The sequence below is a fragment of the Stylophora pistillata genome, chromosome 8 (genome assembly GCF_964205215.1).
Source record: "Stylophora pistillata chromosome 8, jaStyPist1.2, whole genome shotgun sequence".
Taxonomy (NCBI): Eukaryota; Metazoa; Cnidaria; class Anthozoa; order Scleractinia; family Pocilloporidae; genus Stylophora; species Stylophora pistillata.
The window spans coordinates 6,565,682-6,579,573 of record NC_142526.1 but is presented as its reverse complement, the minus strand read 5'-3'; positions in this window follow the sequence as shown (position 1 = coordinate 6,579,573).

Here is a 13,892-nt window from a genome sequence, read left to right as displayed (position 1 = left end):
AGTGTGACTTGATTTTCGTAGAACAGTGCTCAATACATAGAAGTAGAGCGAAGTAAATATTGTGGGAGGAAAAAGACAAGTAAACTACAAGTTCATCCCTACAAGCCTGTTTCGTGGTCGCCCACTCATCAGGAGATTTCGTGGTCGCCCACTCCCCTGATGAGTGGGCGACCACGAAACAGGCTTGTAGGGATGAACTTGTAGTTTACTTGTCTTTTTCCTCCCACAATATATATATATATATATATATATAAAGTGTGACTTGATTTTCGTAGAACAGTGCTCAATACATAGAAGTAGAGCGAAGTATATATTGTGGGAGGAAAAAGACAAGTAAACTACAAGTTCATCCCTCCAAGCCTGTTTCGTGGTCGCCCACTCATCAGGGGATTATTTTATTTTGATTTCATTTTTTATTTTAATAATATATAACATATATTTTTTACAATTTTGAATTGAGTTTAGGAACGTGCTGTTGTTACAGAAGTCGCTCCCTCAATTTTAACACCTAACTTTTATGTTCATTTTACTCACTCATTCCCACCTTTGCATACGCTTTGTTCCTTTTTTACCCACTGATCACGAGATTGCTCATCGGTGGAGAGGGAACCCATTTTCATGGGATCCCATACATCAACACCAAGGAAAGCCACAAAGGTTGCTAGTGAAACTACTGATTAATATATTTAATACTATACAAACAAACAGGTCTGTAGGGTCGTGGTCGCCACTCATCAGGGAATCCCCTGATGAGTGGGCGACCACGAAACAGGCTTGGAAGGATGAACTTGTAGTTTACTTGTCTTTTTCCTCCCACAATATATATATATATAATTAACTGCAGACAGTACTTTTTTTTTAAAATCAATGTTTTATTTACAGAGGTAATTGATTACTTACAACGATTGATTATAATAATTGGATAATTTAGATACGGTGATTGGGATCACAACAAATCAGGGAAAATTACATTTGATCGTAAATAACAGAACATTTGAAGGTGAATACCGCTGTGCAGTGCGGCGCATTGAGGAACTAATGCATTACTGGAGATTCATTGTTCGTAGCTTGTGGACGAGTTGGATGATATTAAAGGCGTGAGTGCTAGTTGTTCGGAAAATTTTTCATATTCTTTACACTATTTACAGGTGGGGGGGGGAGCCTCTGCACAGTGCACCAATTAAGGAGACCCGACGAAGGGGCTTGTTGGCGGGGGGGGTTTAAATCTTTATTATAAGTTGCTGATTCGCAAAGGAGCACAGGACATTCCGGTAAGCCCAGAATGTGGTTAAGATGGCGCGAGGTGAAATGTGAAAGGCGGTTGTTATGCGTTGGCGAATGCGGGTCTTAATTTGAGAGATAATGGTTTGAGCGGATGGCCGTTTAGATTCGAGAGTGTCGAGGCTCCGGGTGGCCCACAGCTCATTTAGGGTGAGTTTTATTAGAAAGGAGGTGATGGCATTTGAATGCGCCCAAGAGGAGCCTTGGGGCAGCCCTTGACGTAATAAAATAATAGATTCGGAAAGTAAAAGAGCTTGATCATAAAACTGATTTATCAGATTTGACATCCAGCTCCACACAGGAGACACGAGGCGACACGAGTAGAAAGCATGAGAGATCGTTTCCCGCTCGCCACAGCCCGCGCATTGATCGATCACGGCGAACTGGCGCCATGACTTGAGATAGGCCCTTGTTTTGACCACACCGTGAGCGATCCGCCACGCTATTTCGCTTTCCCAATTGGTACTCAGACCAGCACCGAATATGTCCTGCCAGATATTTTGCCAAGTGAGTTTACAGCCCAACCGCGTCGCTCCCACTGTTCGACGCAAGGGAGCCGTTGGGGAGGAGGGGTGTTAGCCTTGAGTAAAAGGTTCTCACGGTGAGGTCGGGGAGGGGATCGAAATTCATCCCCACCCGGTCGACTGTTGTCAAGGCAGCGCGGTAAATGGGGGGTTAGTCATCCCCTAGATACTTGGGAACGTCGTTGGAGCGGAGAAACGCCCAACTTTTAATTCTGCGGCTCAGCTGAAAGCCGACCCAATATCGCGCAAAAAACACCCATTTGGCCGCGTAAGTCGCGTCACCCACCGGGGGAATCCACCAGAGTTTAAGGGCTCGCGATTTTACCAGGGGATGTACAACGGACAAACCTCCTTCTTACCATGGTAATCGACAGACCTCGCGTTTAACAAGTTCTGTTTTGCCGTTCTAAAGGAACTCCCAAATGGCCTTGGTAATGCGGGTGTGAACCCAGTCAGGCATTTTCACCACTGTCGCAGTGTACCGAAGTCCCGAAGCTCCAAGCGTGTTAATGAGCATAGATTTTCCTGTTAGGGACAGGGTCCTATTGCGCCAGAGGTTAAGACGGTTTTCGAGATTTTTAACCCGAGTCTCCCAGTTAGCCTGTTCTGTGTTGGCGTTACCCAAGTAGATCCCGAGAATTTTAAGCTTATCGGCTACCCATGTGATATTAACGGGGCCTGTGGTTCTTCCGGCCTGGGAGCCTATCCATAAGCCCTCGGTCTTCTTGGGATTAAGGCGTGAGCCGGAGCCTCGCTCGAAGGTGTTAATTAGGTTAAAAGCGGGGGTTATAGAAAATTCGTTAGCCAGTATTAGTATTGTGTCATCAGCGTACTGAGACACTTTGTAGGCTTTAGTAGAGGAGCCCGGAATGGGGATGCCTTCTATTTTGGGATCGCGGCGGATTGCCTGCCACTGGGTTTCCACAATGAGGCACTATAACAGTGGGGATAGCGGGCAACCTTGTCTAACCCCCTGCTGGAGGGGGAAGGACGAGGAAAGCCAGCCGTTGTTAATCACCCGTGAGGGAATGTCCGTCTAAATCACCTGCACCCAACGGCGAAAGTCGGGCCCGAAGTTAAGGCGCTCGAGAACGCGTTGCAGGAATTTGTGATTTACGCGATCGAAAGCCTTCTCCTGGTCGAGGCTGATAACAGCTGCTGAGAGCTGTTTGTGCCCCGCGAAGTCGATCGTGTCGCGCAAGAGAAACAGGTTTTCGAAAATACTGCGTCCAGGAACGCCGCAAGTTTGATCTTCATTTAGGATATTTGGTAAAACCTTTCACATACGGTGGGACAAGGCCTTTGTCGCAATCTTATAATCCAGGTTCAGCAGCGAGATTGGGCGCCAATTTTTAGGTCGTCTTTCTTGTAGAGCAGGCGTAGGATGCCCTGGCGTTGCGTGGCTGAGAGAAAACCCTCGCGGAAAGAAAATTTAACCGTCTCCACGAGGTCACCCCCAATGGATCCCCAAAAGCGGGAGTAAAATTCGGCTTGAAAGCCGTCCGCTCCCGGCGATTTACCCGATGCCATTTGTGAAAGCGCAGCGTGACACTCGTCAAAGGTCAGCTCGCTTTCGCAGAGGTTTTGTTCTTCGGATGACAAAGTGGAATCTAATTTCCAGGAGCCAGTCTTGACTCGCTGGGTCGACGGGTTCCTCAGTGTAGAGTTCCTTATAGAAGGCTTTGCATTCTCTGAGAATGCCCCGGGAGTTTTTAACCGTGGTTTGGGGGTTCACGCGCAATTCGTGAATTGCGTTACGTGACTGGCAGGATTTTTCGAGCTGAAAAAAATACCGCGTCGGTTTCTCTCCCAGCTCGGTCCATTTCTCTTTGCTGCGAAGAATACACCCTGAGATGGCTTCGTCATCCAGAGCTCTCAAGCGATCTTTGATCTCGAGCAGTTTCTGACAGTGTGCGGCATGGTTCGAGTCTGCCTGTGACGACAAGTCACGAAATTCCCGATCAAGAGCGGCTCGCTCGCGCCTGCCAGTGTTAGCGGCGGTCACGCTATGAGTATGGCAATCTCTTTCAGTTGTAGTTTGCCCGCATCCCACCAAACCCGGGGGTCGGTGAAGAGGGGCTTTTGAGATTGCCAGTGGGGCCAAAAAGTTTCCACTTCGGCGCAGAACTCGTCTGATTTTATTAGCCGCTTGTTAAATTTCCAAATGCCTCGGCCTCGAGGATTTGAATTCCCCAATTGGTCTGAGTACGGGAAAATGGCGCTTTTGTGAGCACGCACTACTGATCTCCACGCGCGAGGAGCATAGAACCGATCAAACCGACAACCGACCGAATGTGGGCCGTTAAACCAGGTAAATAAACGACTAGTGGGGTTTTTGGCGCGAAAGACATCCTCGAGGGCAAGTTGGTCCGTCAATGCATGCAAATCTGGAATTCCCTTATCCCCCAAGCTGTCATCGCCTCCCCATTTATCCAACTGGATCGCTGGAACACAATTGAAATCGCCTGCGATAATTATTTCTGTATTGTGCACGACGTAACGCCACATTTCGCGAATAACGTGGGCGTTCAGAAGGGTGATTTGGAGCGTAAATATTGAGAACTTGAAAAGAATGGGTGTCTGCTTTGATTTTCGCAGTGACAACCCGGCCCGCTGTGTCGATAGAAAAATTTTCGATTTTAACTGTGCTCCGGGGGTGGATAAGCAAGCCCACTCCGGCCGATCGCGTTGTGCCTGGAGACCAGCATGCGTGACCGCCACAGTGTTTCTCCCACAGCTTACCTTTCGTGACATCCGGTAAACTTGTCTCCTGAAGGAGATAGATGTCAAAATTCTGCCGTTTGAGATGATTAAAAACTTTATTCCGCTTGGGAAATGCGGCGATGCGATTTACATTGAGTGAGCAAATAGACACCGCCATATTTAAAGGAAACGGAAAAATGAAGTTGAAAGCGAACATTACAAACTAAGCGTTCAGGAAAAGTTTGTAGTCTACTTGGGCGACTTGGAAAAATTCGAGAAGCTTCGCAAAAGCGTCAGCTTGCACAGTTCCAGTAAGCCCTTGCCATTGTTGTTGCGTGGCTTTAGCAACTTTTAGCTGGCGACCTCGTTGTTTTGTGTGATCACCGTGTTGGTGGTAACAGTAGTAGCCTTGGCACTTGTAGAAGAAAGCGGCCGGCGCCGCTTTCATAAATGCTTGCCTGTGAGTTCCTTGACGGGCCAGAGCGTTAAGAAAGTAAGTGAGCCCCTGTCCCGAGGGTTCCGAGAGCGTGTTGTTTCCCTGAGGGGTGCGCTGGTCGGGGGCGGTGTCGCTCGCGCTCGAGGACGGGTCATTTGAAGTTTCCCCTGTGGCGGCAGTAGAGGGCGTGAGGATGAATTGCTTGGCCGGAACACTCTCCTCGTCACTGCTTTCTACAGGGTTGGGAGCGTCTCGTTTTCGGCGCGGAGCGGGTAACGGGGTGGTGTCCATAGCGTCTTGCTCGTTAGAGGTGACAGCTTCTGCGTAGGTCGAAGGATGGCTTGAGAAAAGGTTCTGGGTCTCCTCTGAGCCCCGGTCCTGTGGAGCTGGGGCGATTTCGTCCAGCAAAGCGGACTCACTGGGGTCCTCTGGAGGGGCCTCTGGCGGTGGTTGTGGGGGTGGAGGGGCTGGTTGCACCCGGCGCCTTCTGGGACAGTTTTTTATCACGTGCTCTGTGGGCTGGCAATTATAGCGCGTGCTAGGCTGTCCAGTATATTTAAAGCCAATTTCAACACCACCGATGAATAACCGTTCTGGAATGTCCCTGGTGATGTAAGTGAGTTGTGCGACACGTATGCCGTTTTCAATGTGTGCAAATCCTTCTTCAGGGTAGTGAAGTCGTCGTAATTTCGGCGATGCAAGCGTGCCATAGGTGTTGAGGAGTTGAATTAGATCGTCGTCAGGGTATTCGACTGCGAAGAAAATCGAGACGTGAATCGATTTCGCGCCCAACAAGCGTAGTTGCTTTCGCTCATCTCCATAATCGAAGCCAGTATTTGCAAGTTCTGCCGCACATTCGGCGTCATCAAAGGTTATATCGAAGCACTTTCCTCCGAATTGGGGCACTATGCCGGTAATACGTCTAGCAAAATCAGGCAGGGATTTTGCGATGTTGATAGAATCAAGTTCCATAGAGTCATCGATGATTAATCGTACTGTTCGTCTGTGTGCGAAAACCGGCCTGGGACGGCTGAGCGCCATGTGTTTGCCAGAAAAACCACGCAAAACAGAACGAACAAACCGCCGTACTCACCCCTCCTTAGCTGAAAAAACACGAAAACCGTCTGGCGTAAAGCTGTCTCGAAATTGGCCTTAAATACTCGGGAAAACGGACTAGTCTCACTTTCGGACTAAGAACAGATTTTACGCTTGAAGTTTGTCAAAAGGCCGACCAACCTTGCACTGTTTCAGCCTTCTGGGCCTCATCAGTGCACTGCTGATGCTAAGATGGAGGAGAACTGAGAGGGACACCCCAAACGACCCAACATTTGTGGTGTCGTCTAAGCCATGTCAGAGTGCTCAAACTAGAGTTAACTAGTGAGCATGCACAATTGGAACAGCAATGACTCATCCTAGGTAGAGTGCTCAATTTGGACATTAAAGCAAAGCTTTTTATGCCTAAGAGCTATATCTATTAAAACCTGGATCATTGGATAATGCAATTCAAGACTTTTTATTGGCTCAGCCAATATGGTATATGAGCCAATATGTCATAATCTTATATCTGTAAATTGTAACATCCGGTTTCTTCTTACAAAATAAACTGGCGAGAAGATTTGTCTAATATCTTGGGGGCGTTTTTTTTAATAAAACAATATTTCCACTCGCACTTGTTGGATATAAGATGATCATAGCCAACTCGGCGCTACACGCCTCATTGACATCTCATATCCAACAGGCGCCAGTGGAATAATTGTTAGATATATTTAGTATACAGTAAATGGCTTGAACCCGGGGGTAACATGTGAAGGTGTAGTCTGATCGTCCGGGTGAATGTAGTCCTGAGAAGGACTGTTGTCGGTGGTAGTGACTGACGTTTCGACAACCTGTGCGGAAGTCATCATCAGAGTCAAGTGAATGATTGTTGTCAGTAGAATGTTCTTATTCCAGTTCGTGTGAAATGATCGGTTGGTTTTGCCGTGATGTTATTGGCTGTAAGACTCAAGTGACGTAAGTCGGTCATGATTGGTCTGTTTCGATCTTTCGGTAAAGTTAGGTCGTTCTTTTTCGGTCGTTTGTGATGTTTATGTCGTGAATGAGTCGTTTGTATGGAGCGGGTAATTGTTGACATCTGTTTAGGGGAGTCTGTTAATATAATGTTAATATAATGTTAATATAATATAATGTTGATATCGAGTCTGTTAATATAATGTTAATATAATGTTAATATAAAATGTTAAACAGACTCCCCTAAACAGATGTCAACAACTACCCGCTCCATACAAACGACTCATTCACGACATAAACATCACAAACGACCGAAAAAGAACGACCTAATTTTACCGACAGATCGAAACAGACCAATCACGACCGACTTACGTCACTTGAGTCTTACAGCCAATAACATCACGGCAAAACCAACCGATCATTTTACACGAACTGGAATAAGAACATTCTACTGACAACAATCATTCACTTGACTCTGATAATGACTTCCGCACAGGTTGTCGAAACGTCAGTCACTACCACCGACAACAGTCCTTCTCAAGACTACACTCACCCGGACGATCAGACTACACCTTCACATATTTAGTATAATTTTAGAGCTGAGCAAAGAGTTTCCAGCAATCTGATTGGTCGAACGGTTCCTTATATGACGTTATATAAACCGCTCCACGCGGTTTATATAAAATGTTAATATAAAATGTTAATAAATGCTACTAGAATGTTATGATTTTAGAACTTTCTCTGTTGTTCAGCTCTAAAATTATACTAAAACAATTATTCGCCTCAGGCTCGGTGAATATTGTCGAATAATCCCCCGACTTCGTCTCAGGGATTATTCGACGATATTCACCGAGCCTGAGGCGAATACTTGTTAAATATAATATAATGCAAGAGTGAAATTATATTCGGTCTTTTATTCGCTACTCTGAGTTTCATGCTTGAAACATGAAATATGCGAAGCATGAAACTCAGAGTCGTGAATAAATGACCGAATAGCCTCACTCCACCATTATAATTATTGCTCTAGCTCTACTATTGCGCACTTTTAAGTCGATGGGGATTTCAAACCATTCCTAGATTATATATATATATAATGTATATACACACGCACAACTGGGTATTATTGAACGCATACTCTGAAATACATCTTGCCATCCGGTTCCACTATAGTTTTGACTGAATTGGTGGAGTACGCTACCCCACTCCAGCAAAGCGAACCCTGCGTTGTTAGCGCGAGGTTTAAGCTTGCGAAGAGTTGGGAGACGACAAGACATCCTTTAACAGTCGAGAAAAACGTTTCAACCTAACGCCATTTTTGAAAGAATTAAAAATCTAACGTTATCAGTTTTGGAACCAGTGCAGCTCTCATTATGGCTACGGAGGCGGCGTGGCTGAGTGTTCAGGGTGCTGGACTTGTAATCCGGTGTCCCGGGTTTAAGTCCTCCACCTTGCCACTCACTGGATTTGTTCTCGGCTGCCCCTAGTTCAACTCCTCAGCTGCGCTTTGTAAATAGCCTACTGGTCTGCCTCATGCCAGTGGGAATTTTTAAGCACTTAGTTAATCTACATTGTGGCTGAAAACCCCTTATGTGGGAGCTTCATTTTACATTTTAATTTAATTTAATTTAATTTAATACGCTGGTTTATTTCCCATATTGTACTCAAGCTGGAGTTCAGCTCTATTTGTCTTTTAAAGCTCCCCAAAATAAATACAATTAAGTTGACTTATTTCGGCAGAAGCTAAGTTTAATATATCTTTCAGGTAAATGACATATGTTAAAGTCAAAGCATCCTAGTGATGTTAAAGCATCTTGGTGAAATTAATGTATTTAAACCGCCAGCTTTAGCAGTGGTTTCACGTAAGGACGAGAAGAGTTTGGTTGGCGCGGCGAATGCAGTGAGTAATTTTCTACGGCCTCTCCATCTGCATAAAAGAATTGCTGATTTCAAAAAGCCGAGTCTCAGAAAAGCAATCATATCAGCCTTTAGAAACAACAGATACACAAAACTGGAGTTCGAAAGCAAGCAAGCACGATGGCACGTACAAACCTGCATGTACAAATTGCCGAAATTTGGAGACGCCCCCACGCGAGAACAATTTCTTTACCTGTGAAACCAGATATTTCGTTTTGTTTGTAAAGTGACAGTCGATTGATTAAATTAGTGATTCTCATATTACCTATATATAAGAAGCGATTACACATTAGACACACAATAAAACGAGTTGGAATTACGCCTACGCTTGGTTTAAATCGTCTTTAAAGCACACCGGTCCGCTGTTTTCACTACCCCTTCCCCTCCCCACCCCCCCCCCCCGCCGAACCTCTATAGCCATCTTTGTGACTAAATAACGTTGATTTCAAGATGATGAGTTTAGTTTTTGCACGTTACAGCTGTTTAAAAACATTAAGAAAACTCCAAATTATACATCACAATATCTTGAAGTAATAGAACGCATTTTTGGGGCTGTAGAACGTGATTAATCCACCCGAGTTGGGTTTTTCCCCCAGCATCCCGCATGGCTTTATCCCGTTACAATGTCTGTAAAAATTTGCTCTATTCCTTTTATGACAAAACTAGTTACATGCAGACTCTAGAACCTACTGCAGCGTCCACTTGGAAACTGAATTGACCAATCAGACGATGCGTACTATGTTCATTTATGTTATAATCCTAATTCAGCCATCGGTTAATGCACTAATACAAATCTTTTCATCAAAATTGCCCTGTTAAAACACCCACACGTTTCAATATCTAAAGAATTCTATTCCTGGTCAAGAGACTTAGTTGTTAGTCGTTTTCTTCGTCTCTTCTCATTTGGCGAGATCGTTTTCTCAAATCAGTCAGCTTTTCAATTCCAAAGGGAAGTGAAAGAGCTTTTTTGACCGTCTTGAGAATTAGGTAATTGCATAGTACATCCCGATACGAAGTATTTGATTAGAAAACTTACTTATTTCAAAATTTTTAATTCTAGTTCATTGACCTCATAGAAAACCAGGTGGGTCAGATGGTGCTGTCACGAGAGGGAGAGGAAAGCATGCCCGTCATGTTTTAGAAATGGCAAGATGTTTTTTAGAAGACTTGGCAAAAACCCAATAGATCAAAACTTTTTAAGGCGAGTTTTTGCGAGTATGGCGTACCAGACAAAGACTAACAAGCAGTTCTTTAGTGTCTGAGTCAGGAAAGGCCTCCTTTATTTAAAACCTACAGCAAAACTGTGCGCAGTCAAGATTAAAGAAATCTTAGGGTCAACCAAACATAGCAGTAATCAAAACAATTGCAACAGAATCAACAAAATAAGCAGAAGTACTCTTCGTGACAAAAGGTGTAACAGCCTCTATATATTTTTCCTTCTCTTTTTAAGAAAAAATAGTAAGTTAGAATGGAGTACAGAGATCTTAGCCTGCCGGATGATTAAAAAAAAAAAGGGGAAATGTGACATATCTTCTAGCAGTCTTATGAAACGTAACTTTTGCCAAAAGCTTACAACCATTAAGATTGAATGCTTCTGATTTTGCAGATAATTGAAAATTGCTAGCGAAAAAGATTTTTTTAGGGCAAGGCTGTTAAATCAAACACTTTCAAAGTTGTCAAAATGGGGGTTTCGCACAACTAATAGGTTAAGGCCCATGTTGGAAACGATAACATTTGCTTTCTGGGTAAAGTCCCGGGTCCGGTAGTAAATCAATCCAGAACTGTTATCTTAACTCTTAACTCATAGCAGGCTATCTATTGAAATTGTAAAATATTTCAAAATATTTACAATTAAGATCAAAAATTTATTTTAGAGGAGCCTGAATAGGAATGCTTAATTAAAAACCCACTCTATCTGGCAAACTGTTCTCAATGAAAAACTTGGCAATTATTGCGCAACTCTTTCTACTATCACGTACCTTTTTACGGAAACTTTGCAAGATGCGTTTACATGTATGTAATTATGAACTTTGAGATTCCGAAAATTAATTTTGCTAAATTTAGCTTTCCATGTTATGCTTCCTTCTTGTTTCCCTCATTTCAGTCGACAGGTGTACCTTTGTTGAACGCGATGTGTTTGCAAAATTGACCTGAAAAGTGATAATGATAGCAAAAATGAATTTTTCTCTTATTTTTATTATAATTAAGAAGGGATCTTGAAGATTTTGTCTCATATATCCAGGGAAACAAGGCAACAGGTAAAGTTAATATTGATACGCGCGAAACTCTGATATCAATGTGATCGCTATACCTCTACCAATTTTTAAAACCTATATTAATTTTTAACTTCTACCTGTGCATGGAATCGAAATTTAAGCAGTGAACGAGAAGGAAGTTTTTGAATTTCACCTTAAGTTATAACAGAGAGACCTCAGTCAAGGAGATGGTGTGAATCCCAGAGAATCACAGGGTAGCGTCGCCTAGCCGTCGAAGGATAGCTAGTACATAGAGCCCCAAAACGAACGCACAAGCACCACGTGTAATAATCCCAAGTGTTTAATTTTACAAGATACAAAATGGAACGTAGCCAGGTAGCGATAAACAAGGTAGTTGCTGAAAATTTGGTGTGATTGCGATAGCAAATGTGGTAGAATTATGTGGTTCTAACTAGAAGGTAACAGAAAACGAAACGAAGCTAATCAATCGACTTACAAACGATGACACAGCACAATGACCTATTCTTGAAATCAACTGAACTAATAGTGAAAGAAACGATAAACTAAATCGAGCGTAAAACAATATAGGTAACTTACTTTGGTAGAGCTCCTAGCGTACTTGAAACGCACGGGTAGCGGAGTAGACAAAAACAGTTATACAGTAGCGGAGTGCACGACCTCTCGACAGCTATCGAAAATTGTTCTTTCTTTCTACCCAGCCTGTAATATGAGCAAATGACTGACATAAATTACATAACAATTTCACACCAATTATAGTAATCGACAAAAATAAACCGCGACATAGATAAACATTAACTAAGCATAGATAATAGGCGGTTAAGCAATAATCAAAGGAGGATCAGTCGGGTATCCCATTAGCCCTTGCGCGTTATTATCAATGAGAAGGTGTCACATTTCATCGAATTCGAGTGCACGCGCTGGAAAGTTGACTGAATTTTAAACGGCTGTTTGTCCTTATTCAGGAGCACGGAAGGTGATTTGAACGGTTTTATGTATTCTTGTAACAGTTAAGTTGACTTTAGTACTTTAGTACTCGTACTTACTCTTCTCTAAATGGAAAAAAAAACGCCTTTATTATGAGTGGTATGCACGACTGAGTGGCTTTGTTTATGCGATTTACTTTAACGTTTGATCGATATTTGCCTGTTGTGCTATTATTGGTTGGTACTTAAGCATATTATTCCGCCTGGTGGTGCCAGAATAATGGCACTTTTCAATATTAGCGAAGGTCCCCTTAAGTCCCCAAATTTTGTAGGAATATGTGGCCGTTAAAAATTGCTTAAATTGGCGCCAAAATTTTGACGTCTTTCCTCCACTGGTGTATCACCCGGCCCGCTATTGATCGATCGATAGCCTTTGCTATCCGTATATTAAATGCCCCTTTTGGTACATCTGTGTAAAGGTTTGCTCCTGAATTAATGTTAGTATCTTGTGATGGAGTGTTTTCTTTATTTCTTTTGGTAACTCGAGTCGCTTGCCACTTCTTCAGAAGACTGGCTTTTCACGGCGATTTCTCCTTTCGTCGGGTAGCAACTGCAATTACAATTTGAGACTTGTAAGTCTAGCCAGGGCATTTCTGGGATGTTGTTTTCTCCTTCATATTCGTCATAAGGTCAAATATACGAAGCGGCAAGAGACCGATTTTCGACGCAATCGAAGTCGAAGTTATAAGCACTGAACGTCTTCGAACTTCGCTTTCATCCTCAAGCTGTTTGGGTAAATTGAAAGAATATCATATTGAGAAGCTGGAAGTCTCGGACAACAAGCCAAATTGGAAAGTTTGATGTAAGTCTGACTATCCAAATCCAAGCAGTTGACATAAATTAGTGGCGAACGCGAGAGCACTTCACTGTTGATCTCAACTACCTCCATCTCGACTGAGTGATTACGTGACTAGAGCGAATTGATAATATAGTTCGAAGCGTGGAATTGTGCGATACCTGACTAATCCTCCTTTGCAAAAAGCTAAAGTACAAAGGAAATAAATTGCGTTTCAAAACTAACTGATGGATCGCACTTAGTAAACAAAAAGACCACACCACCCCTGGTGCTATACGTACTTGTATAGTCGGTCTCATCGGGACCAAAATGATTCAGATATAGCACGACTGCATGTTCTCTGTTCAAAAAATAACATTGCTGGAAGCCTTTGAGGAAAGAAACATTCAAGATATTTCCAATTGTTTCATCAATGTCATCTTCACTTAAAATTAGAATTGGAAAAAAAACCTAGTGTACTAATGTTTCTTCTGTAAAGACATCGTAAGCAACATCAGCTTTTTAGGGACTGTCATTTAGAATTATAACATAACCAAAGTAAAGCGCGCGCTCTGATTGGTCAATTTAGCGTCCCCCATTTTCCCATGGGTGTACGCTGGTGACGTGAGCAAATGCAAAGACTATTTTTCCGCGCGCGCTTTTTTTTTCTGGTCACGTAAGATTTGTTAAATAAAAGGGAACTCTTTAGCTACAATGTATCAATGCTATGTTATAAAACAAATGGTAAACACCACAGCGTACACTATTGAGTTATGGATGCACTTGGGAGGTTTGGTAAGCACTCAAGAAGCTAGAGTCGCACTCGACTATCGCCTCGTGCGACTCTTACGCTTCTTTCGTGCTTAGCAACCTCCCGCGTGCATCCATAACTCAATAGTGTACGCTGTGGTGTTTACCATTTGTTAAATGGATGCACTTGGGAGGTTTGCTAAGCACTCAAGAAGCTAGAGTCGCTCTCGGCTATCGCCTCGCGCGACTCTTACAATTCTTTAACCATTTGTTAATGGTTAA